The sequence below is a fragment of the Triturus cristatus genome, chromosome 7, assembly GCF_964204655.1.
Source record: "Triturus cristatus chromosome 7, aTriCri1.1, whole genome shotgun sequence".
NCBI lineage: Eukaryota > Metazoa > Chordata > Amphibia > Caudata > Salamandridae > Triturus > Triturus cristatus.
The window spans coordinates 717,503,838-717,523,365 of NC_140590.1; the positions used below are offsets into that span (position 1 = coordinate 717,503,838).

General features: G+C 47.1%; 1 protein-coding gene across 5 annotated transcripts in view; it reads right to left on the bottom strand.

The window, feature by feature from the left end:
- The window catches only part of BAIAP2 (BAR/IMD domain containing adaptor protein 2), a 366,531-nt gene that overhangs the window by 308,307 nt on the left and 38,696 nt on the right, over positions 1-19,528 (bottom strand). The gene's annotated exons all lie outside the window — the stretch shown is intronic.

Sequence of the window (19,528 nt, forward strand, 5' to 3'; positions counted from 1 at the left end):
CCGGATGCGGAGCATCTGCCCATATGGTATACTTTTAATTAAATGGGGAGGATGGGCACTAGATGCATGTAAAACAGTGTTTCCAGCAGTAGGCTTTCTAAAAAGAGTAGTAGTTAAAATGTTATTGTCTACTGAAACCTGCACATCAAGGAAAGTTACTGTGTCTTTGCTGATGGTGGAGGTGAACTTTAGATTAATGTCATTCTGATTGATCTTTTCAATGAATTATTTGGCACTATCTTCACTTCCTTTCCATACAATGAACAAATCATCCATAAAACATAACCAACAGATCACACTGTTGTTATAGACTTCTTCAAATTGGCGCATGAGGACCAGTTCTTCCCACCAGCCCATAAAAATACAGGCATAGCTCGGAGAAAAACTGGCCCCCATTGCTACTCCCTGAATTTGTTGGTACATTTGGCCATCAAAGAGGAAAAGATTATTTTCCAGACAAAATAATAACATGTCTAATAACATTCTAGTATGTTGGGCATATATGATAGGTCTAGTACAAAGAAAATATTCGACCGCCCTCAGTCCATCTTTGTTGCGCATAAAAGTATACAATGAGCAAACATCCAATGTTATCAAGAGACATTCCGGACTCCAGTTCAAATTTTTGATTTTGTTCAAAAAAATCACATGTATCTTGGACATATGATATAAGATTTTTCATATAAGGCTGCAAAAAATAATCAATATACCTAGAAAGGTTTTCCAATGGCCCATCACAGGCCGCAATGATAGGTCTGCCTGGGGGCCTGTTAGTATTTTTATTCACCTGTGGTATGAAGTAAGTAACAGGAACCAATGGATGTTCTTTTTTAATGAATTTATATTCATCCCCACTGAGGAGACCTCGGTTCTTCCATGCCAGAAGATGTTTGAATAGCAGTTCCTGTGTGTTCTTATATTTTAACTGAGTACTTTTTTTGTCGTTTTTTAATTTGGCTCACATCATGCTCACTGAAGGCGTCCAAACCATCTCTAGCCATAATAAGTACAAATTTTGATTTGTTTCTGAATGGTGTGGTTGATCTAGCACAAGCTCCAAGGGGGGACATATTGAAACTATTAGCTTGTTCTCCCTCCCCCAACTCACATAGATCCTGATAAATACCCAAATCTGAGACAGTAAGGCCTGAGTAGTTGTCAACCTCTGTAGTTTGCATGTTCATTTTGATTTGATCCATTGAAGATCTCATCAGATGGAATTTGAAAAGCTTAAGTTTGCGAATGTACTTATAGATATCTACTCGGGTTTTGGTGTATTGAAAATTAGATTCTGAGCAGAGAGACAAACCAAGGGATAGAATCTGGGCTTCAGCTGCTGATAAATTGACATTGACCAAATTGATGATAGTTTTGGCATCCTGCTCAGTAGTTCGGCTATCAGAGCTGTTGTTGCCACTATTCGGATTCCCTACGGTCGCCTGCCCCTGCCCCTACCCCTGCCGCGGCCACGTTTCTTGTATTCTCCGTTTGCGGCTGGCCTGGCGTCGCTTCCTTCGCCTTTTTGATTTTGTTTTGCGGCTGGCCCCTTGTTGCGTGGTCTTAATGTGTCTCGCCTGCTCGGTTTTAAAATGTCCAACTCTTCCCCCAAAGTGAACTTGATTCCTGTATGCTGGATGTTTCTCCTTATACTTTAATTGTCCGATTCACTTTCCGGGACTGAGCTTAGGTCAGACATTGAAGATACTTCAGTACGTTGTTGCTCTTTCTTTGTAGAATCATCATTTTGTTTACGCTTATTAGCTGTTGCTTCCCTAAGTGAATCATAGCGCCACGCAAATGTGAAGATTTGCCATTGGCATAATCGTTACAATCTCTTTTAAACTTGTTTTGCGCGTTTTAATTTTTTCTTCCTCTTTAGCCAATCTGATATTCATTTCTTCCCTCATTTTTTGTCCTGAACGGGAATCACCTTCTTTCGGTTTGATATCATCCTCGAGGGCTTCGATTCTTTTTTGTAGGTCCCCTCTATCAATCTCGGCGTATTTTACCAAAATTTCTACCAAGCGTCGTGATGATTCAAAGTTGCATTCCCCCCACTCGGCCATCATTAATGGGTTTGGCGCCTCATAACTGGTAGCAATCATGATGCGGAGTCCTCTCGGAACTCTGCCTACATCTAAGTATCTTTTAAGCAAGAGTGCCTCCCACCATTTGGATTGCTCCTGACGTTTTAATTTCTCCAACGATTTGAAGCATTCCTTAATTCCATTGGCGCTGGCATTAACATTTAGCTCTTCATTTCCCCCATTGTTAGCACTTGTAATGTCTCCAATAGCATCTGAGAACATCTCCTCTGCGGCAAGTTCTCGACTTCTGAGCGTGTCGGCAGACATCCTGAGTATTTAGAAAAGTCTTTACAATCCCTCTATCTAAACCCTCCTAACATGAAATGAAATTCTGGGCTATAAAGAGAGACAAATTCCACCAACCCGTGTGGTGTTAAATTGCGTACCTTGAGTTTCTTCAATAGTAAGCTACCACAACCAGGTATCTCCGTCGTGCGCCAGTCTAGCTCCCACTCCGCTGAGCGGGATATATCAAACGGAAATGTCGGCGGCCGCAGGCTGCGATACCTATTGTAGACTCGTACTGCTTGCAAGATGTTTCTGCGGTTTGTTTGTTCTAATGTCGCTATGTCACACCACATTGGGGGGCTCTGCTCTTTTCGTACCTTAGAGTAGTACCCCGGGGGTCCCCGCCAAAGCAGTAACACGCGCCCACCTCACTGCAAGTAGGAATCCTCTGCGGAGCAAACGACTGTCAGCCACGGAGCCTTCTCCTCGGGAGGGGGTCTACGAGCCAGCGGCAGTCAAACCGGCACAATATCCAAGCACTTCATCCACATTTTCTCCAGGAAAAGAACGAACGTAGACCTCTTGATTATGATGAATAATGTATTCTTCCTCGCCTGCCATTACGCGTTTCGGCCGTCCAAGCGGCCTTGATCACATGACAATGCTCAGATTTTAGTGCCAGTGCATAAAAAAAAAAAAAAAAAAATAAAACACCGATGTGTTCATGGACATGGAAAACAGATTCAACTTTTGCATTGAATATAGGCAGAAATGCTATTTTGAATTTAAACATTTGTTGAAGCATAATATATATATGCTTTTAAACTTGTAATGTACTGAGCGTAAATTACCCGTGATCAAGGCGGTCACGCCGAAACGCGTTGGGTAGAATGGCTTGTAGTGTTGCCGAATAAACCACTCTCAAGCCTCAGGATTGTGTCTGGACTTTCTTTGGGAAGGAGTGCATCGAGTGCGTTGGTGCATTGTGGAATATATATATATATATATATATATATTTTTTTTTTTTAAACAGGCCAGCTAGACTTCTGAAGCATCCTGTCTCTTGAACAAGTAGGTATTTTATAAAATCACACACACCTACCTATTCTGATAGGCTATCGGGGGTCCGCAGTCATCTCTATCTTTAAACGAGAGCATCGCCCTGTGTTGCAGTTTCTACCAACAGAGAGCAGGCATGCCAGTCTTATGGCTCTTACTGGCTCAAGGCTCAGCTACTGCAATAGTCTTTACTTGAACATATAAACAACATTGCTGCCTCTTCTTCAGTACAGCCAAATAAATCAAACAGCTCAGCTGGTTGCAGGTGCACCCAGATTTAGTCATGCTAGGCCTATTGTAAACAATATTCAATTCTGCAACATATCATCTTCAAGATGCTTAGTATTGTTACCCACTTCCTCTACAGCAAGACTACACAACTCACCTCTAGAAGATTAACTAGACATTTCCAACAAGTAGGTTTTGTTAGTCTTTGTAGTGTGCATTTCCATAAAGCCTCTTTGGAGGTTGGTCTTTCTCTATAGAAGCCTCACATTTGGAATTTCCTGCCTCGGATTATCCAACTAATTTCTAGACACCTCTCACTTACGAATAGAAGCCTCACATTTGGAATTTCCTGCCTCGGATTATCCAACTAATTTCTAGACACCTCTCACTTACGAAAGTCCTCAAACTCTGGCTTTTCCCAAAATCTTTTTCACCTCCGGAGACTTGCTTAAGGTGGCAAATGCCAAGAGACCTTCAGCTGTTAGTGCGGTCAATAATTACAGATAAATATGAGTTTGAGAGGATAACAAACAGCAGACACAGTATGCTACACAAGCACCTCTATAGAGGTGAAAATATGCAAACTTCTCCGGTTGTCCTTTAGCTTTGTGCATTTCGATACAAGTTCACATATTCCCCATGAACTGGAGGAAATCTCATTTTTCACAATCATTTACATCAGAAATCTCATCTGCAGCCAGCCCAAGTTCCAGTGATGACTTATTTTTCCTGCATTGCTGCTCGCCGAATTACGAAGCAAAAGGAAACGGAAACAGCCCAGTACCAGAAAAATCTACAATTTAATCACCGGAAATATAGACTGCCTACCTCTCTTCTGTGGTGCACAAAAGTAAGTGCCTGGATTTTAAGAAGGATAGGCAATTTGCTTACACGGAACAGTTAACTACTATTGCGATCACAAGCCTAAATTCTACTCCCTATTATCTCTTGACTCAACAGTAACAACAAGGTTTTGCCTTGAACAAAAACCAAGCTCTAACAGTGGTCAAATCATGATTGGATGGAAGACATTGTGGAAAAACCTCTTCACACTCGGTGGCCAATCACGAGATATACTCGCCTTGGCACCTCAAATCCACCTCCATTTTGGCCCCTTCAGTTTGGCATAGAGAAATGACAGTTGATTACATGCAGAAGTGATGGCCAGACAACCACTTTCTCATGATTCCTGGTGAGGTTTTAAAGTTAGGCCAGCACGGCCCATCTAGACCTGCCTATCCCCACCAATTACCCCCCCCCCGCCCAACCCCTTTGCTTGGGAAGGCCTATAAAATTAGTCACAGGACAGACCTTCCACCCTTTCTGCAGCTCTGAAAACGCCATTTACCTATAGGGGGCAAATCACTACTTGCCAAAAAATAAAACATTTAACAGCAATAGATTACCAATTGATTTTTTCTGTTAAAGTTTGCATTCAGAGGCAAAAACAATGCACCTGCCGAGAAAAAATATTAACTAAAGATTGTACTGCACTGTGCTGCTGGGAGGATGCACAGTTTTACGAGCACGAACTCAGGAAAGGCAATGTGGTGGAGGAAACGAACAAAAGAGGTGAAAATGGTGAAGAGGGGGCAACCTCTTAAAATCAAGAGGAAAACAGAAAGGCACAGGCATCGGGGATTACAATTTAATACTGGTCCCCTATTACTTACACTTTATGCCGATGATATTATCCTATATGTACGGCACCCGGACGATAATTTAACACCATTGCGCCGGTAAGTGACGAAATATGGTACCAAGTCGAGCCTAAGCATCAACTAGGAGAAGTCGGAAGTATTCCAATTGACTGAGGCGACCTGTGATAGAACGGTGGATTGCCTGGTGTGATTATTCTGTGAGGTATCTAGGAGTCCACATCCAGTGTGGAAAAGTAGCTCGTAACTGAACATTATCTGCGCCATCTTGTCTCTCCCCAGCGCGACACAGGAAAGCGCACGGCAGCCATTTTAGGCACCCTGGTCTCTCTCCCTGCTCATTGCCGATCGCCAGCGCGTCCCCCTGGCGCTGCGAACATTCCCCCGCGCGCCGGCCACCCCCGCTCTCTCATACATGGGCCATAAACCCTCTCCTTCTGCGCGACCCTGCCATGGAACCACATCCCACGCCTGACCGGCATCCCATACATGGTCATACATCTCTTTGATAACCCCCTTCCTCTGCGCCCAATTGTCCGAACCGATCCCAGTCCATCACCTAGCCCTGCGGATGCAGTTTATTGCCCCTACTGTAAGGGAAACACCCCACATCAAAGGGATTACAGTAGATCAAGGCCCTCCACCCCCTGAGACCCGACCAGTCGCACACACCCCCGGGAACTGGCGGAATGTCCAGCTGTGTGATAGCCATCTCCTACTGTGTGTGGGGTGGGGACTTCCACTGTAGATATGTGTGGGAACGAGCTTGAAGTGGGGATTCTGAGGATGTTCTTTCATGTATCAAAGCGATCTCAAGAATGTGCCATGTATGATAAACCTGCAATAAAGTCATAAACCTGTGTATAAGAGGCCAGGCCTCAGAGATGTGGTTAGAGCACCTCGTGACGATACCTTGCTGTCTGATCTGATGTGGTCTCCTCCGGAGAGAATAAACCTTGGTTTCCTGCCTTCCAGTCTCCGGCGCCTGCCTCTTTGTTGGTTAATTATCGAATGGTATAAGAGGCGATTACCGCCGGGCAATACTTGAAAGGTTATCGACTGCAACTGCCGCTACCTTTTAACACCAGGGCAGGACTGGCCGTAGCAGGCACCGGGCAATCCCCCGGTGGGCCGCACGGGTGGGGGCCGGTTTTTGTTACAGGGCCATTTTTGCAGCATAGCTGCAAAACCGGCCCTTTAACAAAATCTGCCGTAAACAGCCCTGGCAAAGAGCTCGGCGGCACCCTCAACCCCTCCAGGGGGCCGGCAGAGAACTTTGCCAGGGACGGTTTTGGTTCTCAGTCCGGCCCGGTCCACATCGTTAGAGAAAAGGATCGTATCCTCCAGTTGAATTATGGCCCGGTGAGGACGCAACATCGATAGTTGGTTGAAACTGCCCTTGTCAATGGCTGGCAGATTAGCTATAATTACTAACACAATTTCTATATCTCTTCCAAAAAATACCCATACCGTTATATAACAGCTTCTTCACAAACCTGCGTACATTGCTGATCCGACTGGTGTGGGGAGGTAAACAACCCCACATTGGTTGGGATACCTTAGAGCTGCCATACAAGAAGGGTGGGTTTGGGTACCAAAACTTTCAGATTTACTACCTGGTAGCGCAGGCGAGCTTTGCCCAACACTGGTATCATGCAGATATTAGGATCCCATATAATAGACCGGAGGCCGATTTGGCACTTCCGGCACCACTCAATACTCTGCTGCCGTGTGGGTTCCCAAAAGACCCGCACGACATCCAAACACTGTCTCCAACCAGAAGGGCATGGCATAAGTTACTACGAGTAACGGGATCTTGTATATTATATTCATCCGCGTTGCCTCTCGCGGGGAATGGATGGATTCCCATTTTGCAGGAGACCTTCGTGAAGCGTACATTGGCCAAATATCAGCTAGTAACATTTGGTGACCTGTTCCCTGGTGGACATATTTTTTCATGCACGGAAGATACAAGTTTCAGAGATGGCACTATCATGAACCACTTTGTGTTGCAAAGATTGCAGAGGGCGTTGCACGCATGCATGTATAGTTACCCTTTGGAGCCTCCTGAATTTCCAATCCTGACGCGTGTAATCAAGGATGGGGATGGGAAGTCACTTGATGGCACAGATGTATAAGGCAGCAGAGGCACTGCTTCCGTGTCACAATACAGGTGTGTGGACTGCATGGGAACGCGATCTTGACTACCTGCTAACGGATGTGCAGTGGGGTCGGTGCTGTGTGCAAATACGCTGGGTATCCCCTAACCATCGGCACAAGTTGCTGCATTTTAAATTTCTGTGGAGGGCGTACATGACACCTAGCAAATTACATCATATGGAACCCCCCTCGGCCACATGCATGTCCGAGGTGCCGCTCCTCAGAGGCCAACTTCGCACATATGACATGGACCTGTATTAGGATAGAGAGCTACTGGAGGTCGGTCTTTGGGGAAATATCCAATATGGTAGAAATGAAGGTTACACCCTCGCCCTTGATGGCGTTGTTAGGGTACGTGCATGTTCTTGCCAAATCCAAGCGTCGATTTGTTGCCATTGCGCTTAGCGAGAACAGCGAAGTGACTGTCAAATGGGCTTGTACACATTCCCCCACACTCCATGCATGGCTCCACAGTATGACATACTGCAACACCACAAGTGATACCTATGCACAACTGCAACCACCAGCTGCCAGGCCCGTAGATATTTGGCAACCATTTCAATCCTACCTACTGGCAACGTGGATGGTAATACCACCCCCACACAGGTGCAGACCACACCCACTGGAATCGAAGTAAATATGGACATAGCTGGAGTAAACATACCATTGTAGAGATCGCTGTGTACATAACTGGATGGCCTGTCTGATTTAACACAGTACAGATTTTGTATCTATTATTATATGGGTCTAGCTGTACGAGCTACTTCGGTAACGATGTATCTGGTAGAGACGATTCTAGCTGCAGATTCCTTCACGTAGAATTATCCCCAGGCGTGAGACAGGACCCGGAAACTTTTTTGTCACAGCATCCCTGTGCACTGGGGGTGGGGCGACATCACGCGACTCCGCCTAGGCGTCGTCCGCGCCACGTGACGTCAGCGAGGTCACATAAGACCCGCCCCGGCGTGCCTACGTCAGTTTTCTTCGGAGAACTTTTCAGTACCACAACGCGGAATCACCAGATAAAAAAATGTGGAAGCATGCAAACAGTGTGCAAAGAGCAGAAAAAGTGGAAAGAAACAGTGACTAACAACACCAGAGTAGTGCCAACACCGCAGAACCCAAGGGCAGGGAAAGAGGAAGCAGAAACCTGCGCAGTCACCCTGCCAGCACATAGACAGCCTCCCATCCCTGTGCCCCGGAGGCAAAGAACATGCGTAAAGTCATGGCACACGTAGTAAACCGACCCCACCCCCCATCCTGAACAAGGAATGGAACCAGTCCTAAGACAGACAGGAACAACAAACTTCCAAGCCACCCCAACCTGGAGGGCAACCACCCACAAAGGACAAGGGGAAGACCTGGCCAGATGACCCTTATTCAGAGAATAGCAATGGCAGGAGGGGAGGGAGGATAGGGATAGAAAGATATCCCCCTCAAACCTGGAGTAGCCAGAGCAGCAGGGTACCGGAGCACCGGAACCCCATCCTCCAAAGAACCAAAGGAGGAATGAACCGCCCCCAGATGGAGTCACCTGTCAAGAACAAGGAAGGCACTCACAGGAGACACAGCCCCCCACTGGGAGGCGAATACCGAAAACCAACCCAAGGGTCCTCGCAGAATAGGGGAGGAAGGGCGGGCCGTGAAGGAATCTGAGGCTAGTATCGTCTCTACTAGATACATCGTTACCGAAGGTAAGTGCATCTGATAGACTACTAGCCGCAGATTCCTTCACGTAGAATAGATATCCTAGCAATACCCACGGGGGAAGGAGGGTCTGCGGAAGGACCCCACCAGCCAATGCAGAACAGAGGGCACCACAGGGGACCAGATCTGCGGACCAAGTAGAACCTCGCCCCTGCCAGGCCAAGGGAAACCCCACCAGCAGAACCCCACCGACCCAAAGGGGAGGTAGGAGGGAAAGAAGGCTGAAAAGGCTCGCGCCCTCATAGCAGAGGAACCAAGGGTAAGGACGGAGAGGCCAAAGCACCTCACTCCCCTACAAGGCAACATAGCTTCCGCCCAATGCCAAGGCAGGAAAGGCGGAAGAAGAAGCCTAGAGGACCCAAGGGAAAGAAGGCGAACCCACTCCAGATGGAAAGCAGCCGGTCAGCCAGAACAGTGTCGGCAGTCAAAGCTGCAAGAAGAACAGCCCGAGGCCCCAGGAAGGCTGAGTAGGCGACGCCTGGCAAGGGATAACACAGGATCATCCCAGACCTCAGAGCAGGGAGAGGAGGAGATGCCCGGGCACACCACTACGAGTGGCTCCGCACACAACCTCGAAGCAAAAGCAACCTACCTAAACGCCATGGAAAACAGGCACCCGAAGGTAAACAGAACCCTCTAGCAGGGCGCAAGCTATATGACAGCTACCACTACCCCACCTAGGGTACGTTAAGTCCCAAGATATGGAAACCCTCTTTGGAAGAACTTCCGCAGCAGAGGAAAAAAACAAAAGAGCCACGGGGAAAACAAAAACCCCCCCGCTGAAGGCTTGACAAGCAGCCCAAGCAAAGCAGAAGGCTCAATCTCAGGGCCAAGTCTGCGCAACAACTCCTGCAGAACCCACACACCATCAACATAAGGGCCGACGAGCAGCCAACAATGCCAAAGTCCAAAGGAAGGACGTAAACGGCCAGAAAACACTCCACAGCCAGAACAACCGGCCTAAGAAGGCCCAGAAGCAACCCAAGAAGTCACTGAGGAGGGGACGGAGGAGGAGGAGGACGGAGCTCTTCCAAGAGCCTTTGGATGGCGGAGTCGGCCGGGGCATGGAACAACAAGCTGCCATCAAACGGGAGGTCGATGAGTCGCTCCCGAATATTCTCAGGGAATACTCCGTCCCGAAGCCAAGCATGGCGACGGAGAGCGACTGAGGAAGTCATGGCCCGGCCCAGCACCTCTGAGATGTCCAGAGCGGAGCGGAGAATAAACGCTGCAAGCTCCCGGCCATCCAATGCATGATGCCGTAAGTTTACTGGACCAGACTCCTGGGACACCGCAGATCCCAGAGTCTCAGCAGAGTCCCACAAACAGGAGGAGGACGTAGCCAGCACACACAAGGTGTTAAGGGCCTGCAGGGCCGCGCTGGTCGAGGCGAACATTCTATGCCCCCAAGAGTCCAGCCAGCGGGCCTCTTGGGACAGCGGAGTCAACAGTGGCGGCAGAGAGGGAAAAGCAGTCCGAAAAAGGGGGCTGGCAGCTGAGGGGTGAAGGGAAAGACACGCCGGGTCACACGGTGACGGGAGGTGCCGGCGCAGAAGATGCAGAGGCACCGTGTCCCCTGAGGCAGGATGCTTCCAAGCCCCCGTCAAGGAAGAAAGGAGCGAATCCTCAAATGGAAGTAAGATTTCCCTCCCACCAGAGCCCTGGTGGAGGACCTCCAAGAGATGGTCCGCCGGAAAGTGAGCCACCGGGTCACCCATAAGCAGGATTCCCACAACAGTGGACAACGCGTGAGCGAAGGCCGCCCCCGCGTCCGTAGGGCCCCGAGGTGGAGAAAGCAACTCCTCTGTGGGCAACGGCTGCAAACTAAGGCGGCAGTCACCGAGGCCAAGCGGGACGGGCAAGGGCCAGATGTGGAAGTCGGGAGGAGCCGAAGAACGAGGGACCTGCCACTCTTCCGACAAACACCTCTGCCTCAGGAAGGGCAGGGAGCCGCCCTTCGATGCCGGTGAAAAAGACACCACACGGCGCCCAGTCTCTGGGGTGGACGACACCAATATACAGCCTGCCTCCGGAGAAGGAGCCTCCGAAGACGAATCCGCCGTACGACCCCTGCGCGGAGCCGTAGAGTCCGCTGCTTGAGGTAGGACGTCGGCACCAGCCGGCGTCACCGGACCAGGTACCTCCAAGTCACCCAGCACCGGAGAGGAGACCGGAGTAGAGCTGGAGCCACACCGGCCCCGGGGCGGCACCGGAGCGATGCCGACCCGAGCCCTGCCGAGGCAGCCACCTGCGTGGGGGAACGAGATGGGCCTGGGGAGTGGCACGAAGCCCTCCACCAGCTGCGGCCCAGAATGAGGCGAAGATCGCTCTGCAACCCATGTGGCGGCGCCAGGGACGATTCAACCTCCGACTCCCCTTTGGGGAGGGACAAGAGGGGCCCGGAGAGAGACAAGGGGTCTTCCCTCGGCCTCGACACGGAGCGGGACGAGGAAGGTCCACCGACCCCTGTGGCTCCACACGGTCCAGCTGCCTCGGCCTTAGACAGGACCACCTTGTCATAGGACCAAGAGGGGCTCGGGAATGCGACCCGAGCCCGGCGACCTCCCGCGACACCACAGGGACCCCTGCGGGAGTTTGCGGCGAGGCAGACGCGGTGGCCTGAAGGAGGTGCCCCAGAGGAGCCGCACCCCAACAGTACCAAATCCTCCAAACCTGGATCCGAACCAGTCGGTGCCGGAGACACCGGCAGCACCGCAGAGGGCCCTGCGCAGAATGAGGGATCCGCCGATGCTCCAGGAGGGGGGGAAGGAGGAGGAGACTCCAGCGAGGCCTGCAAAGCCGCCGCGTATGTCTCCATTTGGACTCTCGACGCCCCAACACCGGGAAACGGTGGATAGGACGACACGCCGGGCCGCATCAACCGCGGAGACTCCACGCCCCCGGTAGGCCGGAAACCAGCGCCTGGGGACAAACTGCAACACTTACCCAACGGGGAGCGACGCTCACGTGTCATCGGAGAAGGGCGAGGATGACGACCACGGCCGTATCTGAAGCCGTCCGCCGAAGCAGACCGAAGGGAGGACTTCGACCTGGAGAGACGCTCCGAGAGAAGTTTCATCCGGCGCTCCCGCCGCGACTTCGGCTTCAACTGTTGGCACGCCGTACAATCTGTGGTGCCGTGATCCTCCTCCAAACAGCACATACAAATGGGGGAGGGTCCGTCGCCGACATAGGACGCCCACAAGACGTGCAAGTTTTAAAGCCCGAAGGCATTCACACACTGTTCCACCAAAAGAAATTGAAGAAAAAGGGGGCCCTAACAGGCCCGTAGCAAGGATCGGATCCGTGTTGCACGCGGAAAAAAAGAAAAACTGACATAGGCGCGCCGGGGCGGGTCTTATGTGACCTCGCTGATGTCACGTGCGCGGACGACGCCTGGACAGAGTCGCGCGATGTCGCCCCGCCCCCGGTGCGCAGGGATGCTGTGGCAAAAAAGTTTCCGGATCCAGTCTCACGCCTGGGGATAATTCTATGTGAAGGAATCTGCGGCTAGTAGTCTCTATCAGATATGAACGTACTTGGACATAGGACCATGTAAGATGCTGTTATCATTTTTATTCTTTTCGGTTGGTGCACTGTTATGCCTGTTCTTTTCTCTTCTTGTAATTTGAATAAAACTCAATAAAAACCAGCATTTGCAATGCAATAGGGCTCGCATTACTAAGAGTTTAAGTTATTGGTGTTGCATAATTATTTGCAAAGCCAATAGCTCAAACTTTCAGTAATGCGAGACTTATTGCATTGCAAATGCTTTACCTTTGGTATAATCGCGGCACCCGCGCTTTATTTTTAATGTTATAAGTAAAGCGCGGGTGCCGCGATTATACCAAAAGTAAAGAAATAGATGTTTTTTTCTATTCCTTTACTTTTGGTATAATCACGGCACCTGCGCTTTACTTATAACATCAAAAGTAAAGCGCGGGTGCCGCGCTTATACCAAAAGTAAAGAAAAAACACAGAGGCGCGCGCGTCACGCCTGTGTCTGGACACGATCATAGCTCCTCCCACGGCCTATTGGTGTCTATTACGCGCTTGGTGCGCGTAATAGACACCAATAGGCCATGGGAGGAGCTATGCGCGCGCCTCGGGCCAACTGCGTGCAGTCTTTTAGAATAAGACGCACGCAAAGGCCAATGGGGAGCTGAAAAGGAAACGCACACGCATGAGAGTGCGCGATTCCTAGGTCAGCTTGATTTCCCCGTTTTTCACCTACTAAAGGTCTCACGACCTGCGCGAGCACTGCTGTGCAGTGCAACGCAGGTCGTGAGACCTAAAAATGGCCACTCAAGTTAGCCTTATCCCGGAAAAAGTGCACGGCCCCACTACTCATGTCAGCTGAACTACCTGGCCAACCCTCAATTGTGAAATAAGAGAAGGCAGGGGGAGGAAGCTCGGCTCCAGTGGGATAGTATACCAGGCATGAAGCAAAGTGAGGAAACAGTGGGAGCTTAAAGGTCAGGAGGTGTTTCTACTTTACCAAATTATTATTATCGAGCTACTCCCACAAGTCAATGTGTTCTACGAGTTGGCGACAAGACCTTGAACTCAGGTTAATCATTAGATTCTGGCCCAGTGTTACGACTATCTTTACCAATTCAATCTCACTGCATTTGCATTCAAGGAACGAAAAAAGTACCACACTATTAATCGTGGGAAAAAATATTAACAGTTGCCTTCGACGATAGGTTTTTTACTTATTATTGTATTCACAAGCTCCCAACTTCTTCCAGAGTTTGATGGTAGTTTGGTTACACGCTAGGCTGAAGAGTAAAATCACAGTTTGTAAGCAGGAGAGGAAAACCCATTTCAGAACAAGTAGAGTAGGGGCCCACATTTCAGAGATAGAAGGGGAAGGAAGGAGAGCGACACACAATCAAGAAACGTATACTTTGAAAGCTTGGTAGATCTGCTGCTTAAAAACATATTGATGCCTTGAGTCAGAAATATTGCATATTTTTCCGATATTGCTTTAATTTAGAGATCACTCCAATAGTAAGAAAAATCAGCTCAATATGCAATACCACACACGAGATAAGCATCTTTAAAATTGCATCAAGGATGCAGAGACACTAGACTTCAGAAATTAATTTTCAAAACGAAAAACCATTTTCCATACAAGTTTTGAACAAATGGACAATCAAAGTACTTTGCAAAATTAATGAAAAAGTAAAATAGCCCAGAATGTGGTCGAACTACATTAGAGAGTATGGTTATGACGTTAGGGAGGGGGTGAGCAATTATTCAAGGTCTAATGGACACAGACAACCCACTGTGATGATAACAATGCAACACCATACTATACACTGGAATACAGTTAAGAGTTCTGAGCCGCTCAGTCAGCCAAACACTTTTTGGGATCCCAAAACAGCAAACTAGCACTTCGCACAGCAGACCTTTTCTCAATGCGTGGGTGGTTATTTTGAAAACCTCATGTGAGTCTGGGGCAAACAACTGGGGGCGGAACGGTCGCCTTCCTTGGCAGTTTCATTCATACATATGCTGTGCAGGGACGGTCACAGCAAGCTGCTTGCACGCACGTATTTGCAAAAAAATGCTCAAATTGAATCTCACATGAAGGGAAGGTGTGCACTCGCTATTTGACATTGGTTTTGTAATAATATTTGACGTCCCAAACGAGAGTTGCACCCCAACAGTGCGTTAAATATTGAATAAAATGAAGCTATTTAAAAGTACCACTTTGGAGACAGCATAAGATCTCACCACCTCGAGCAGATGGCTGACAGCATCATCATGTTTGGACTGCATTTATTTACAATCAGAAGGAAGCAGCTTTGTTAATATACGATGGATTTTGTTGACACTGATTGATTTATTTATTCATCACGAGTGATTTCATATATTTGTTCATGTTTCGTTTTTTGTCCATTTTGTTTTGTTGCATTGTTTTTAAACTATTTATTTCTATTTGTTTCAATTTGATCGGGTTCATTGGTTTTGTTTACAGGGGTAATGCATTATGGGAAAATGAGGCACCAGTCTTTGTTATTAGCAAACAGAGGACATGGCAGGTCACGTGGTTTGTTTAAATGAAGGAGATATAGGGAAAACGTGTGTGTGAGCAGGCTTCAAATAAGGCCTTAATAGGCGGGAAGTCGATGACTCCCTGAACACGGAGAATGATATGCACACTTGAAACTGCTGGTTGCGGTGTAATGAGGTAAACGAACATAGTCGGCTCTCTATGGATGTTTGGTTAAAGGGTGGGAGATTATTTTCCTTAGTCACTTTTGTGTTGTAGTTTATTGCAAGTGTAGTTATAATCATGAGGGGAGAGGGATAGAGGGGGGTTATGAAAAATTTGGGGATAACTTTTCCACTTTGTTCTGTATTACTTATAGGCTTCGAAGGTATAGCATGGTTGTTTATGCAGTTCTTTTTGATTTGTTTCAGTGCCCCCGACGAAGAACTTAAACAGTTCGAAATGCATTGGGTTGTTTTACAAGTGCCAGTTCGAAGGAATGTTGAAAGCACATGTCTATGTTTAAGCGCATTGCAGCATCAGACATTTGAAAATGCAAAATAAAAACATTCTAACTTTACATCGCTGTCTCTGGAGTGACTATAAAAGCTTGGAAAATATGGATTAATTGACATCTACATACTATTGGATTACTATCGATTACTACGGAGTACTTTGGTTAAAATTGAACACATTTTCAGAGGAAAGTTTCCTCAGTTAGCTGTGCAGCAGCTGGGGGCGGAACGGTCACCTTCCTTGGCAGTTTCATGCAAACAACTGTATTGCCATTGAGTGACACTGAACCAGGTGAGCATTACTTTGAATAGGTGAATTCTGCCACAATGCTTTACTCAAACGAGTAACAGTTTTTCAGGGGGCCGTTTGAACAGACTGGCACGCACACTCCACTGTGGCCATAGTTCACCCTACCAACTTTAAAGCATTTGAGACTTAAATAGCGTAAAGCAATGCACCTTCAGAAGCAGGTCTGGTGCAATATTTAGGTCTGCACATTTCAAATATTAAAAACGAATTTAACTGTCTATGTGCCAATTTCTTGTAAGTATCACAAGATAAGGCAGACCTGCCTTGTTATACAGTGCCCTCTCTGAACATGATGAACAGTGAGGAGATTGATCTTCACTCGAGTCCCTGCGTGTCTAGAATTCTGCGATCAGGTAATTGTACTGCACATACCAACAGGCAACCGCGGGCATCCTAAAGGGAGCAAGACCTAAGGCCACTAGACAACTCAGCTCTGGTTCATATCTTGGACAACTCTTACTTGGTAGGGAAGCGCCACAACCAAACCTCCTGGAAGCCATACATGCAAAAAAAGTAGGAAGATTTGTCCATGCAACTTTTAGCTCTACCAATAAGAAACTTCAACCCAGCCTGGATCGCCCAATGTGGAACGGGCGAATGTAGGCTGTGCAGTCACAGATAGGAATCGTGGCTGCACTTGTTATGTTGCTGCCCCAAATAAGACAACAACGGAGATCACTGCTCAAGCCGACTTTTCTAGCACACATGCCAGGAAGAATCCTCATTAGGTTTTACACATTCTGCACCATGAGATCTGGCGAGATGTGCGAAATTCATTAACGAACTTAGGTTCCAGCTTTGCCTACCAACCGTAGCTACACCCTGCCAAAGCATGTCCAAAAACTTGTAAATCAATATTTCACCTGACTGATCTGCAGGCCCGGGGCCAAAAACTGATCGGAATGGGATGTACAGTATTTTTAATCTAGATACAGGGGCTGGGGGGGCAAAAGTGGTTGGTACATATAAAATCCACCCAGGGATTTAATCTGTCATCAAGAACAATGGTGGTGTAGACTACCATTTTAACTTTTTAAATTGGTTCTTAATTCCTCGAATTTTTCGAATGTTGATATTAAGTCTCGACCGAGTGGGTAGAGGAAAATGGATCAGCCTTCAACATTGGGGGGAGCGGAGAGCTTTTTATCAGTTGAATAATGCATGAACGCACTTTAATGTTGTGAGGACATAAATCAGTAAACGGACACGGTCACACACGGAAGGAAAATGGGACAACGCCAACTCTACTTTTATTAATTGCATATTTATCTGCTTTTTGCACAGTTACTGTTTTTATTCACTAAGCAATAAAGTTTACTACCACTACTGCACATACCCTAACTTGCTAATGAGAGGTTTAGACAATGTCAACAAAACTGTAGCTAGCACAGGGAATGAAAGGTCAATACTTGTTCATAATAAATCGCGTTACATTAAAGGCCCCAATGACATTACAAACAGCATAGACAAAGGCAGGTGGCATTCCCTCTAACGATTAATATTCCCACTGGTTTAGGCACCGACGCCTCATGAGCCAATCTATCCAAAAAGTCTGCTCTGCTGTCTCCATGATGCCAGTCTATCAAACGGAGTTTAATATCTAAAGTGAGAGCAGTGCTCAGTTATGGGTGGACAATCTCCATTACATTGGGCATATGCATTGGAGATTCAACGCTTATCGCACACACAAATAAAATAGGCAGCTACTTTCTTCAGACACAGCAAATAAAGTAGTTTTATCTGCTCAGCATTTGCACAGTGGAGCCTCCAGTAAGAAATCTATAATCTTGCAATTGTAAACAGGAAGACAACTAGCCTATTTGCTGCCATATTCCAGAATAAGAAACTTGTGCTAGCTATATATTTTTCAACATTTGTGACATGTTGCCTTGCAAACCCGTTTGTATGCCAGAGGATGCACTTACAGCCTGGTGTGGTGGGGCAGGGTCCATAAAGTACACTACATCTACACCTCAACCATGAAATGTGGTTGGCGATAGCTGGTTGGTAAGGCCAGTACCTGCACGGAATATCTTCTAGGTTTACTGACCAAGAAAGTGGTGATGTGAGAGCTAGGTGTGCAGAGTGTCTCTCAGAAGACTAGGATATTTAGCAGAGTGGAAGCCTGTGGGGAATGGGATTTGCAGGCTGGCTCCTTCAATTGTGCAGTCATGTCCATTTCTAATAAAGTTGTGTGTTTTGGGCAAACAGAGTTCATTTTGGCAGCAGAACAAAGAGCACCCAGACAAGTCTTATTTTTAGGTTTCACCTACCAGACAGCTTTTAGGGGTTTGTAGGAGAAAGCCTCTTGTGGACCGTACCAAAAATATGGCTGCCCTAGAGCCTTTCCATTACTTGCCATTGGCTAGCTTTATGGTCATTCATTTGCCCGCTTCATATTTGATGGCTTGCCATCCTCTTCATGGGTTTGTCCCTTCCCTGGAGTATATCCGCTCTCATCTTTTTGACTAGATGTCTTGTATCCTTCCAGTGCTCACATTTAGGGAATTACTTTTTCTTCATTTTTAAGCACAGAGTGCATGAATTTTTCAGGTCTCATCCAGGGTGCGGTTTATCATCCTCAAAATACCAGCACCCACCCTGTTGTGTTACTCCCCCTACTTGGTCCCTCCCTCAAGTGTTGAATTTCCTGTTGAATACCCAACATGAGCTTCGTATTGCTCTCTTCTTCGCCATCCCTGTGGTCTCACGTGGTCCTTATAAGAAATACTTATTTTTATAATTTTTTTAAGGGACCGACAACTCCCACTTGTTGCTGGGCGACTCCTCTTTAACAAATGTGATTAGGTGCACAGGAAAATTCTTTTTTTCCCCCTTACTACTAAAAGTGGTGTATGCCGTCTTGGCTCAAAAAATAAATAAAATGGTGCCTGCGTCATTTATCAAGTGCACACATGCATGGTGACCAATGGACACGCATGCATGGTAACGTAGTTGTGAGCATGAGTCAGTGATTAAGTGGACACATTAGGTCATGATGCGTACACGCTCATTGCGTTGTGTCTTTTATGCCTATGCTGTAGAACCCGGCAAAAAGTGTTTTGCTTTAAAACATTGGCAAAGCCAATGGGTTACACAAAGGGGAAATCTATTGGCTTTCCCAATGTTTACTTTATTGCAGTTATTTTAGGGCTTTACAGTTAATGTATTTATGTGCGAGGCAAATAGTCTTAAGGTACTCCAAGACAGTCAAGATTTGAGGAATGGTTCCACCAACCCTCTTGCAGTATAGTGATTTAGGGGACTTGACGAATGACAGACTAGAATAAGATCTAAATCAGATGAGTGGGAACGAAAAACACAGTACTTACTAAGTTTTGCTTAATGGATCCATGGAGATCATATAATAACCAAGCACATGTTGCAAACTTGGATGTAAACCCAGAGGGGGTGCAAAAGATGTTTGCATGATCATGTTAAAATGACTCCACAACTGGCAAATTAGAAGTATTAAAACAGTGAGCCCCCATGTAAGGAAACAATGATGTGGTTCAGGACTGAGACAAAAAAAAAAAAAAAAAAAAAAAGAGCTTCAATAATAAAATGTCGAGAAA